Here is a 12,380-nt window from a genome sequence, read left to right as displayed (position 1 = left end):
AAGTTAGAAGTGTGCCAATAGTTAACTGCCAATTCTAAATGTAGAGCTTTTCATGCACCAAAAATGCATTCTGACGACAATTTAACTCCTAGAAATAGCTAGTGAAGATGGACGTTCTATTTTTGGCACTTCCAAACACTCCTACATCATCTAAGGGCTTTCTTCTTCTTATTTTCTCATGCTTTCTTTGTTTTAAGACATGTAAAGGCTCATGCATCCATTTAATAATATAAATAAGGATGGAGTCCTACTAAGCACTTGTTAGAGAATCAGTTTGTACATAAATTTAGGAATGTAATATGTATTTTGGGCCATTATTTTGATGCAATAATATATGCTCTTGGTGCTAGCATTTGGAGTGTAGTGATTCTTTCCTAAGTGTGTTATATTTTGTGAATGTATGTTCATGGAATGTAATTGAGCCAATAGTTTTATTGTGTTATTTTAATTGTGTGATCTTTTAATTCTCATGTTTGATACGATTTTACAAATTTCACTACCATAATTAGTTGGAGAAGAGATCACCATATATTTCCTACATAAATTTTTGTCTCACATGAGTGTAGTTTTCGTGGCTTGCGATCTAATGAAAAGTGAAACATCTTACCGTTATTGAATTCCCATCGATGATTGCATCATGGAATTAATGAAGCACTGCTTCTATTTTATTGGTTACCTACCAACCTTTTCAAAGGCTTAACTCACAGATGTGTTGTTTCTATAGCTTATGTCCGTTAGGAAATTTACTTTTTATGTCATTTTCTTAAACTTCTTGTTACCCTCTAGAAGTTTCGTTATTTTCTTTACTAACCCTTGGTTAAATTAGGAACTCATATAATTAGATTTTTAGATTGCATTCATTTAAAGATTTAAAAAAAACCAAAAATATATCTCTTTTTGTGTGGTTAATTTTGAAATACCAAATAGATTCAAAATCTTATTTGAATCAGTCAGAACCAACAAAGCTCTCCTTGTGAACAAATACATTTATCTTTAGCTGAGTGGATTCCAGTTGATTGCAAGATCACCCAAAACCTTGGAGTTGATCCCAGATTAACTTTTCAAGAGAGGAGTTTGAAAGGATTTTTGCCGTTAAGCATTGTGCAAAATGACAACTCAACACTTTCTATTGCCAATTTCATTGTAAGATGCTTGTAACTACTCATGTTTATTACTTCTGTTATTGAGACCCTTTGAGGATTTCTCAGTAGAAACTTGAAAAGTTACTAAGTTATTTTTAGTCTTCTTTCTAGTGGGAAAAAGGCTCCTATAGAGTTCTTTAGTAATTCTATTATCTTCTTCAACACTCTTGAGGGTCTAATTATTGATATTCATCATCAACCATTTCCTTTAAATATGCTAATGGCTTATTAGAGTACATAATGAAAATAAGGCATGGAAAATCTTGTTGAAGTACTATGTTTCATTTTTGGAGTTCCTATCAAAAAATAGGATCAAAATGTGTTAGGTTTCTTATCCATTTTCATTTTGGAGGAGTCTTTGCGAATTCAATATACTTTGGATACAAAAAAAACACAATGAATACTCAAAGAATATTAAACCATGTTATATATGGAACAATAATGACTTTAGAAATAAGATTATAAATTAATTGACACAATCTTTGGTCATCTCCCATGATTACTTGCTAGGATTATGCTTTACCTAAAGCCTTGTGAATTGTTCTCTTAATTTCTAATAAAGAGAATAATTGAATTTAGATCTATTTTCCAAACCCACCCAACAATGTCTTTTTTACCCTAAAGCTAAGGTGAAATACAAACTTTCAATTCAAGTATTGAAGACTTTTTAAAATTTATTCTAAGTTAAAAGGATTCACAAGATTACGGTTAGATGCACTATAGCTTGGTGGAAATACTGGAAATAGTATTGTGATGCCTCTTTCTACAAATATAATCCCTATAGATGCCATTCATGATTTTTATTATTATTGACACTTCAAATCCTTAATAATAGTTGTAATCTACGATATATGACTGCTGCTTGGAAACAAAGGTCTCATGTAATCTAGTTAGCAATTTTGGAACCCAGGCTCATTTGTTGCATTCTTTAACATGACCTCCCTATTATTTCTCATCGATCCATGTGATTGTTAGTGATCCCTGCTACTCTTTTTTATACTGGTTTGAAAATAATCAAACATCTCTTCTTGTCCCATGTATAGGTTCAAGTTTATTGGGTTCAAACACATGATTTATGTAATGCCTACCCCTAGTTGAGTTTCAGATTGTATTGTCAAATTCTTTTAGGCTAGTTTTATTATTAGTGGTACTTGGTTATTGAATTTGATATTATGTTATTTCATACTCAGTTGATTTATGTGATAAGTTACTTAGTTATTTCATGTGTTTAGAATTGTTTTGATGATGATACATGTATGTGCATACAATGATTTCAGTTATTCCATGACGATAGTTAGATATGCAGTTTATATAGTTAATTACCCCATACTTGCATGTGTATGGTGTACTTGTATGTTTTACTTTATGAATGATGTTTTTGATGTGGTTGAGGGAGGGAGTCGTATTCACCTGCTATTCAGGATCTACATGATGCACCACTCCCTGCCATTGCCTATTAGTTTAGATTATTTGCGTATGTACATTGTAATGTCCCCACTTTAGCAATTAAATTAATTTCTTATAAATTCATTAAATAAATTAAAAATTAAAAGGTGAATTTATATTTAATTAATTTAATTAATTATTTTATTACAAGGGAGAAGCTTATAGAGTGTGTATTAATTATTGGAAAGGGGGAAGCCTCTAGTAATTTAATTATCTAGAATCACAATTAATTATTGTATTGCAAGGGAGGAATTTCTAGAGAGTGCATTAATTATTGGAAGGGGGAAGCTTCTAGTACTTATAATTAATTAATATTTGATTTCCTTCTAGAAGGGTGTAGGAAGAGTACAAATAGAGGTAGGAGAGTCATTGTTGAGCATAAGATGATTGTGAACTACATTTGATAAAAGCTTGGAGGTGTGAGTTAGAGATTTGGACTTGGCATTAGAGGACATTCATCCTCTCTTGTAACATTCTAGACGTCATTCCCTTGGGTTTTGGCCTTTGGAATACATTACTATGTATTTGATTTTATCATTTTAAGAACTAATATTATTCCAGTAGCAATTCAATCTTCAATTTGCATAAATTCCTTCTTGCTTGTGTTATGTGGATTGAAGCCTATGCAAAGACATTAAAATCACTTTCAATCATTGATTTAGTTTTTTGGGCATTTCTAGGGTGCCCATTATAGTGGTATCAGAGCTATATGTCCTACCATCTTGTGGAGATCTTCAACATCTATGTTTGAGCATGCAACAAGGGCTTTATAATTTCTGCAATACCAGAGCAAGACAAAGTAGGAGTTCAGACTTACAGAACGAACAGGGTAGTTCATCCATGCAAAGGGACATACAATCCAATCATACAAATATATAGGAGATATTCTTTGAACAAGACAGCAGTATGGGTGACCGAGATGATAGGAATACTAGTCCAGATCAAAAAAATGTAATGTTAAAGTTACTGGATACATTAGAGGAGTAGAATAAGTGAATGGATATGATGCAATAGGAGAAAAATAGGCAAATGGATATAATATTGCAGCTAATGGCTAGATAAATGGGCATCAATATTAATCTGGGTGATGCCAACAATGGAAACAACAATAATAGGGGCAATGATAATGGAGATCGAGGCAACATTAATGGAAATAATAGACATGAAAAAATGGGAATGAGGCTGATAACTTTAGACATGTTGTATGCCCAACTCGAATAGCCAGCTTGAGACCTCTTCTACCCACCTTCCCACCTAGAGATCCAGTTCAACCAATTAATGAACCATAGATTATGGAGTTACAAGATCAGTTCAGGAGGGATTAGGAGGCTAGTGGACTGAAGTCTCAAGTGGACATTTCTCTCAGAGATTACTTAGACTTGAGGATGAGAGACATGCCCAGATCAAGAGGAAGAAGTCAAAACCTTGAGCTAAGAAAGAAAGTTGGGAAACTTTCTTTACCTTATTATGATGCTTCAGGGAAGATGACCGCATGAGCTTGGCTATAGAAGATGGATACATACTTGCAGCTAAATCCTATGCCTGAAGAGGAGGCTATAAAGTATATGGCTATTCACTTGGATGGACAGGCACATGAGTGGTGGCACCATGGCATGGTAACCTTGGGACATAATTAGATCACTTCTTACGAGGAGTTTATTGAGAAGCTCATAGAGATTTTTGATACTAGGGATCCCAAATTATAGTTTAAGGAGTTGGCACAACTCAAGCAGTGGAGATCAATTGAGACGTATATCAGTGAGTTTCAGAGGTTAGCTATGTTGGTCACAAATATTTCAGAGAGGAGGTTGGTAGTGTTGTTTATGGATGGACTCTTAGAACCCTTGCGAGGCTGGGTCAAGGGGCATGACCTAGCTACATTGCAGGAGGCCACTAAAAAGGCTCGTGACTTAGCACCTTCTTCACTAAGGAACAAATTTCAGCACAGGGATTCTTATATGAAAAGGGACAAGGAGAAGGACAAAAAAAATTCACAAGGATGCTTAGCCAAAAAGAGATAAGTTGGATAATGACACCTTGAATGATTTAAGAAAGAAGAAGTTATATTTTCATTGCAATGAGCCTTGGGATTTATCTCACAAGTGTCCTTTCAAGGCTAAGACAAATCAAATTGAGTATTTCTCAGCATAAGAGTCACAATTAGAGAGAGAGGATCAACACTCTGATTCAAATGAGAATAGCACTATGGAGGAGAGCAACATTCATGCGGATGAGAATTCAATAGCATGATTAACAGGGGCTCAAAAGGCAATCACATTTAAGGTCTAGGGTACTATCCAAGGGTAGAAAGTAATCTCACTCATTGACACTGGGGCTACACATAATTTTATAGATGCACAATTGGTAGCCAAGAGAGGTCTACAGCGGGAGGAGCATGCCAAATTTAGAGTCATGGTAGCTAATGGTGACAAACTATTATGCACTTAGAAGGTATCTAATCTTCACATCAAATTTGGAGATGACTATGAGTTGGAAGATGAGTTCTATGTGGTAGACATGGGAGAATATGATGTCATCCTTGACATGATATGGATGACCTCACTAGTAGAGTTCGCACTTAGCCTAGCAAAATTGGAGATGAGGTTTCAGCATGAGGGAAGAACTATTGTACTTAGAGGACTTTCAGATGGGAGTTGCAGAGTAGTTTCCTTGAAGAGAATCCAAAGACTTTTTCAGCATAATAACATAGAGTGGGTAGAAGAATGTTTCACTATGCCAACTTCATAAGAGCCACAGGTGAAGAGTCATCCACCAAATATCCAAGAGATACTTGACAAGCACACTAAGGTCCTTGGTGAGATTCCACATGGGGTTCCTCTTGAGAAGGGGATACAACATGTTATTGAGCTCGAGGAGTGAGCCAAACTAGTCATGATTACTCCCTATTGTAATCCTAAGAAACAGAAGGATGAGATAGAAAAGGAAATTAAGGATTTGTTGGAAATAGGCCATATTAGGCCTAGTAAGAGCCCCTTTGCTTCAACAGTATTGTTGGTAAAGAAGAAGGATGGGATGATGTGCATGTGCATCGATTACAGGGCATTAAATAAGAAGACCATTAAGAACAGATATTCCATCCCACAAATAGATGAGCTAATTAATGAGTTACATGGTGCATGCTTTTTGACAAAGAATTATCTATGGTCAGGGTATCATCAGATCAGGATGAGGGAGGAGGACATCGAGAAGACAAATTTTCGGTGTCACTATGGCCACTTCGATTTTTTGGTTATGCCATTTGGGCTAACCAATGCCCCTGCTATGTTCCAGAGTTGCATGAATCAGGTATTCAAGGAGCAGCTTAGGAGATTTGTCTTGATTTTCTTTGATGATATTTTAGTCTTTAGTAAGACTTGGGATGAGCATTTACAACATCTTGAGATGGTGTTGTCCACTTTGGAGAAAGAGTCACTGTATGCCAGGGAACCTAAGTGCAAGTTTGGGATGACTGAGCTACTATACCTTGGGCATATCATCAGTGCAAATGGAGTACAGGTAAATCCTAAAAAGATTAGGGCTATTGTTGATTGGCCTACTCCTACGAATATTACATAGCTTAAGGGATTCCTTGGTCTTTGCAAATTTTATAGGAGATTTGTTAAGGGATTTTCATAGATCGCTGCACCTTGTTAAGGGATTTGTTAAGGGATTCCTTGATAGACCTTAGTAGGAAAGGGGCCTTCACATGGAAAGAGGCAACTCAAAGAAGCTTCAATCATTTCAAGAAGGTGATGTCATCATGTCCAGTACTAGCTCTACCAGATTTCACAAAGCCATTTGAGCTTCATTGTGATGCGTCAGGAGATGGGATTGGGGCAGTCTTGATGTAGGAGAAGCATCCCATTGTTTTTTATAGCAAGAAGCTCTGTGGAGTGGAGAGGAGCTATTCCATCTATAATTGGGAGATGTTGGCTATAATGCATGCATTAGCTAAGTTTTGGTCCTACCTAGTTGGGGGAAAGTTTGTTATCAAAACCGATCACAACAACATCAAATACTTCATGAGCCAATGTGATTTGAATGATAGACGATAGAAGCGGATTACGAAATTACAGGCCTATGACTTTGACATTGAGTTTGTTAAAGGTAAGAAGAATGTGGTAGTAGATGCTTTATCCAAGAGACCTCATATTTTTGCTCTAGCTAAGATTACAAGAGATTGGAGAAATAAGATCACAAAAGAGTATGCAAGGGACACTTGGGCTTTTGGAGTAATTGCAACCACCATACATGATGATTGTTATGTGATGATGGACGGATTGATTAAGTTCCAAGGTAGGATATATTTGATTCCTTCATCACAGTTTAGGGAAGTAATACTGAAGGCATTTCATGATGCATCTACAACTAGACATCCAAGGATCTTTAAAACCTATAGGTAGATCCGTGAGTGGTTCACATGGAAAGGGCTCAAGGATGTTGTTCAAAAGCATGTCAGAGAGTATGTAGTTTGTCAGCAGAATAAGCGAGAACACACATATCCTACAAAGTTATTACAACCTTTTCCCATTCCAGAATGGAAATGGGAAATTATTTCTATGGAGTTCATCACCGGGTTACCACGAGTACAGGGGAAAGATTGCATCTATGTGATTGTTCACTGGCTGACGAAGTATGCTCACTTCTTTGCTATTCCATCTTACACAACAACACGTGGCCAATCTTTTCTTCGGAGAGATATTTGGGTTACATGGGCTACCTAGTTTTATTGTTAGTGATCGAGATAGTAAATTTATGAATACTTTTTGGCAAGAATTGTTTAGGTTGTGTAGTACAGATCTTACACCTAGCACTAGTTATCATCCATAGACAGATGGGCAAATAGAGATTGTGACTAAATGGGTGGAAGGATATCTGAGGAACTATGTGACTGCACAATAGAGGGCTTGGGTCAAATGGCTACATATGAGAGAGTACTGTTATAACACCACTTATCATATGTCCATCAAAATGATTCCATTTATGGCACTATACAGTTATGAAGCACCTAGTTCCATGGATCTAGTTTTGGGGGATAGTAGAGTACCCAAAGAAAAACACTTCTTGCAGGATAGTCAGGATATTTTGAGGGTGCTCAAGGAGAATATACAACAAGCCCAAAGTCAACAAAAATTGTATGCTGAATAGCACCGGATAGAGCACAATTTCAAGGTTGGGGATATGGTTTACCTGAGGCTATAACCATACAGACAGTCATCACTCAAGAAAAGTGGAGCAAAGAAGTTGAAGCCTAAGTTTTATGGCCCCTACAGAGTGATTCACAAGGTGGGTGAGGTTGCTTACGAGATTGAGCTTCTAGAGGGTAGTCAGGTGCATAATGTGTTTCATGTGTCAAGGCTTAAGAAAGCCATCTGTCAAAGAGTTGTGCCTTCAGTAGAATTGCCACCATTAGATGAAGAGGGAAAGCTTGTATTGATTCCTAAGGCCATTCTGGATACTAGGGAAAGGACTCTATGAAACAGGGTGATTAAAGAATATTTAGTCAAATAGAGATATCTGCCAGAGGACGATGCTACTTGGGAAAGTGAGCATGTGCCATAGAAAATAGGACTGAGATTGCTTGAGGACAAGCAATTTTAAGGAGGGCAGACTGTAATGTCCCCAGTTTAGCAGTTAAATTAATTTCTTATAAAATCATTAAATAAATTAAATTAAAATGTGACTTTATATTTAATTAATTAAATTAGTTATTGTATTACAAGGGAGAAGCTTCTAGAGTGTGTATTAATTATTGGAAAGGGGGAAGCCTCTAGTAATTTAATTTTCTAGAAGCACAATTAATTATTGTATTGCAAGGGAGGAGTTTCTAGAGAGTGCATTAATTATTGGAAGGAGGAAGCTTCTAGTACTTGCAATAAATTAATATTTGATTTCCTTCTAGAAAGGTGTAGGAAAAGTATAAATAGAGGTGGGAGAATCATTGTTGAGCATCAGATGATTGTGAATTGCATTTGATAAAAGCTTGGATGTGTGAGTTAGAGATTTTGTCTTGGCATTAGAGGATGTTCATCCTCTCTTGTAACATTCTAGGTGTCTAGTAATTTAATTTTCTAGAAGCACAATTAATTATTGTATTGCAAGGGAGGAGTTTCTAGAGAGTGCATTAATTATTGGAAGGGGGAAGCTTCTAGTACTTGCAATTAATTAATATTTGATTTCCTTCTAGAAGGGTGTAGGAAAAGTATAAATAGAGGTGGGAGAATCATTGTTGAGCATCAGATGATTGTGAATTGCATTTGATAAAAGCTTGGAGGTGTGAGTTAGAGATTTGGTCTTGGCATTAGAGGATGTTCATCCTCTCTTGTAACATTCTAGGTGTCATTCCCTTGGGGTTTGGCCTTTGGAATACATTACTATGTATTTGATTTTATCATTTTTAAGAACTAATATTATTCCAACAGTGGTTCAATCTTTAATTTGCATAAATTCCTTCTTGCTCATGTTATGTGGATTGAAGCCTATGCAAAGGCATTCAAATCACTTTCAATCCTTGCTTCAATTTTTTGGGCATTTCTAGGGTGCCCATTACAGAGGTATCAGAGCTGCCCCTTATATACATGTTCAAATTTTTTGCAGATTACAAGTACCAGGCATTGACTTCCCTAAATTGTCATGATGAGTGTGCCTTATCACAGTATCTCAATGGTAAAAGAGGGAAGATAATTCTTGAGTCCAAATCCTAACCCTAAGTCAATTGTCCTAGAAAGTAGGACGAGTATCTAAGTTGTTTACCCTTTTGAATTTGTCAAGTGACGTGAACTTATGATTTTGACCCTTGAGTTTGATCTAGTATTTTGTAATTTATGATGGGTTTTCGTACTTCATCTTGTGAGTCTATTTTGATTTTCAGTTATAATCAAATCAAATTAAAAGATAATTTAATGATTTAATTTAATAAAAAAATTATAAAGGAAATTCAATATTTAATTATATTTAATTAATTGAGAAACTAATTAAATAAAGGAATTAAATTTAAAGATTTAATTAAAGTTCTAATTTTGGTGTATTTATATTTATTTGATTTAATAATAATTTATTTAGGAGTTTCATTTTAATAATGAACTCTAAATAATATTATTAGTTGAGTTAATCAATATATTAACAAAAGCATCTCGTGATTTAATAAAAGAGAGGAACATATTGATTTAATAAAGTTATTTTAATTAAAATTGCAAAAAGGTTGCACGTGAAAATGAAAATATAATAAAGTAATAAAAGAAAAGGTTTCACGTGATTGTAAAATTGAAACCCTAATTGGAGAAAGCTCTTTATTAGGAAATTAAAGCTCATTTCTCGATACCAAGATTTGGAGGAGCTAATTTCCAAGAAGAGGGTTTTCAAAAGTAGGGGAAATTGCTTGCGAGCTCTATGCATTCGTTGTTTAGCATCAGATTTAGGTAGGATCTTGTGGGTTTTGCATAGTAGTTTCTTTCTTTGAAAGCTCAATCTTCTCTGTGTCTGAGAGAAATTGTTTTCCAAATTCAATTGGGTTGAAACTCTTGTTTATAAATGTATTGTTCTTCGTTTGAGAAACCTCTGTAAACAAATTGTTGATTTGAAACTTGTGTTTTGTACGTTTAGAAATTCATATTTAGATTTGGGTAGTGTTTGAAAATAAAGAAATCAAGTTTGATATACCCAATTTGATTGGTTGTTCATATTTTTCCTATCAAATCTATTACGTAAATTGATTATATATATATAATTACCACAGTAAATATATATATGTAATGTTGTGAATTTTCCAAATTAAAATGTGTACTGGTGATTTTAATGGGGGCTTGTGTTGCGCTTTTCTAAAAATAATATTAATAAATTGATAGGGAGACATGCCACCACCTCCCACCTCCTCCTTCCCTCTTTCTCCTTCCCACGGCTACAATTGGGAGCATGCAGTTGCTCAAGCAGACCATGGCTGCCATTGGCAGCCTACTGTTGCTTGGAGCATGCAGTACGAGAGAGGAGGTAAGTCCGTTGGTATGTTTGTTTTAATTTTTAGTTTAATTGTATTAATATTTTAAAATAAATATATTAGTTGAATGGCTCACAAAGAGCCCACCAGGGATCAAGTCTTGTTGAGTGCAAGGTCCAAAAACATCATAAGGGATGAGGCCAGGATAGTGCCTTGGGCGAATTTAGTAGCATGGATGCTCCTTAGTCTTTGGCTCTTAGCCGAAGAGGTTTTAGGCATGCATGGGGCCGTATCGGGTATCTAAAACTTGTTTGTGGATGACCGCCATCAAAAAATAAATATATTAGTTAATATAAACACTTTTAATATTAAGTTTTATTGAACATTTTTATTATTGATTATTAAATGATATAAATATTATTATGGTGAATAATAATAATTATTTTATTAATAGATAAGAAATTGGTTTATTAGAGACAAGAGCTTGCAACACATCAGTAAATTGTGAGCCTCTTTTTTTGGAGGTCTTGGGTTTGAAACTAGTCAAGATTAACTATTGATCGTAATAATTAATCATAACAAATAATAATAATTAACCTTGGCTTCAACCTCTTACCGATCAATTTTTTATTTTTTATTTTTATTAATAAAATTAATCTATACAATTTTATTAATAATAAATAATATTATCATTAATAATTTAAATGATTATTGTTGAGTTTTAATAATATTTAAATTAAAGATTTCTAATTATTAAAACATATTTAGAAAATTTAATTGGGGAAATGATTATTCTAGTAAACTTGGGTTTTACTTAATGGTTTAATTTTTATATAAAATAATTTCTTTTATTAAGGGAAAATATTACATCTTTTGATAATTCGAAAACCTTAGTAACTTTGATACTATGAAAATGAAAACTGAAATTGTGATTATCTATACAACCTTTGTGTTTTGAAAACAAATGAACTGTGAAAACACTTGTTTAAATACTTGATGAGATGTATGTTGTATTTTATGATTTTGGGTTTGGGTTTTGACTTAATACTTGGACCAATCAGGATGTTTGCTAGAGGCTTGAGGGTTTTGTTATGTGATGATGTTATGTATATGATCTTTTATACTCAACCTGTAATGGGCACCCTAGAAATGCCCAAAAAATTGTACGAATGATTGAAAGTGATTTTAATGTCTTTGCATAGGCTTCAATCCACATAACATGAGCAAGAAGGAATTTATGCAAATTAAAAATTGAACCTTTTTTGGTGTAACCTTTGAGTCTTCGATCAATTATCTTTTGATGCTTTCCCATTGCCTGTATAGGACTAAGGTAATTATTGTGTTTTATCTTTTGGTGCTTTCCAGTTGCTTTTATAAGACTAAGGTGATATTGAGATTGGTCTTTAGGTGCTTTTGAGTTGCTTGTAAAGGATTGAGGTGAATACTATGTTTTATCTTTTGGTGCTTTTCAGTTACTTGTACAGGACCGAGGTGATATTGAGATTGGTCTTTAGGTGCTTTCCAGTTGCTTGTAAAGGATTGAGGTGAAAATTGTGATTTTATGAGTTTTACTTTTATGAGCCTAGGGTAGGTAATTTATGTGTACATTGGGAAGTGGTTTGTGATGAAGGCTAGAGCCCTAAGTGGCTGCCTCGGTAACCCATTGTAAGTTGTTTTAATAAGCGATAACATTTCATTAAATGAGTTTAAAATGAACTAATAAGAGTCATCTTTTTTCCTCGTCCATGCCTCGAGTGCTAGTAAAGGCTAGGATGGGAGTAGAGAGGATGCTTGGTTACAACGTTGCTTCGTTAGTGTGCCTTGTTTGTATGAATGGATATTGGTGCCGCACAAAGACA

This window comes from Cupressus sempervirens, chromosome 3, assembly GCF_028749045.1.
Source record: "Cupressus sempervirens isolate cs-2001-9-10 chromosome 3, ASM2874904v1, whole genome shotgun sequence".
NCBI lineage: Eukaryota > Viridiplantae > Streptophyta > Pinopsida > Cupressales > Cupressaceae > Cupressus > Cupressus sempervirens.
Note: the sequence above shows the minus strand (reverse complement) of the source record.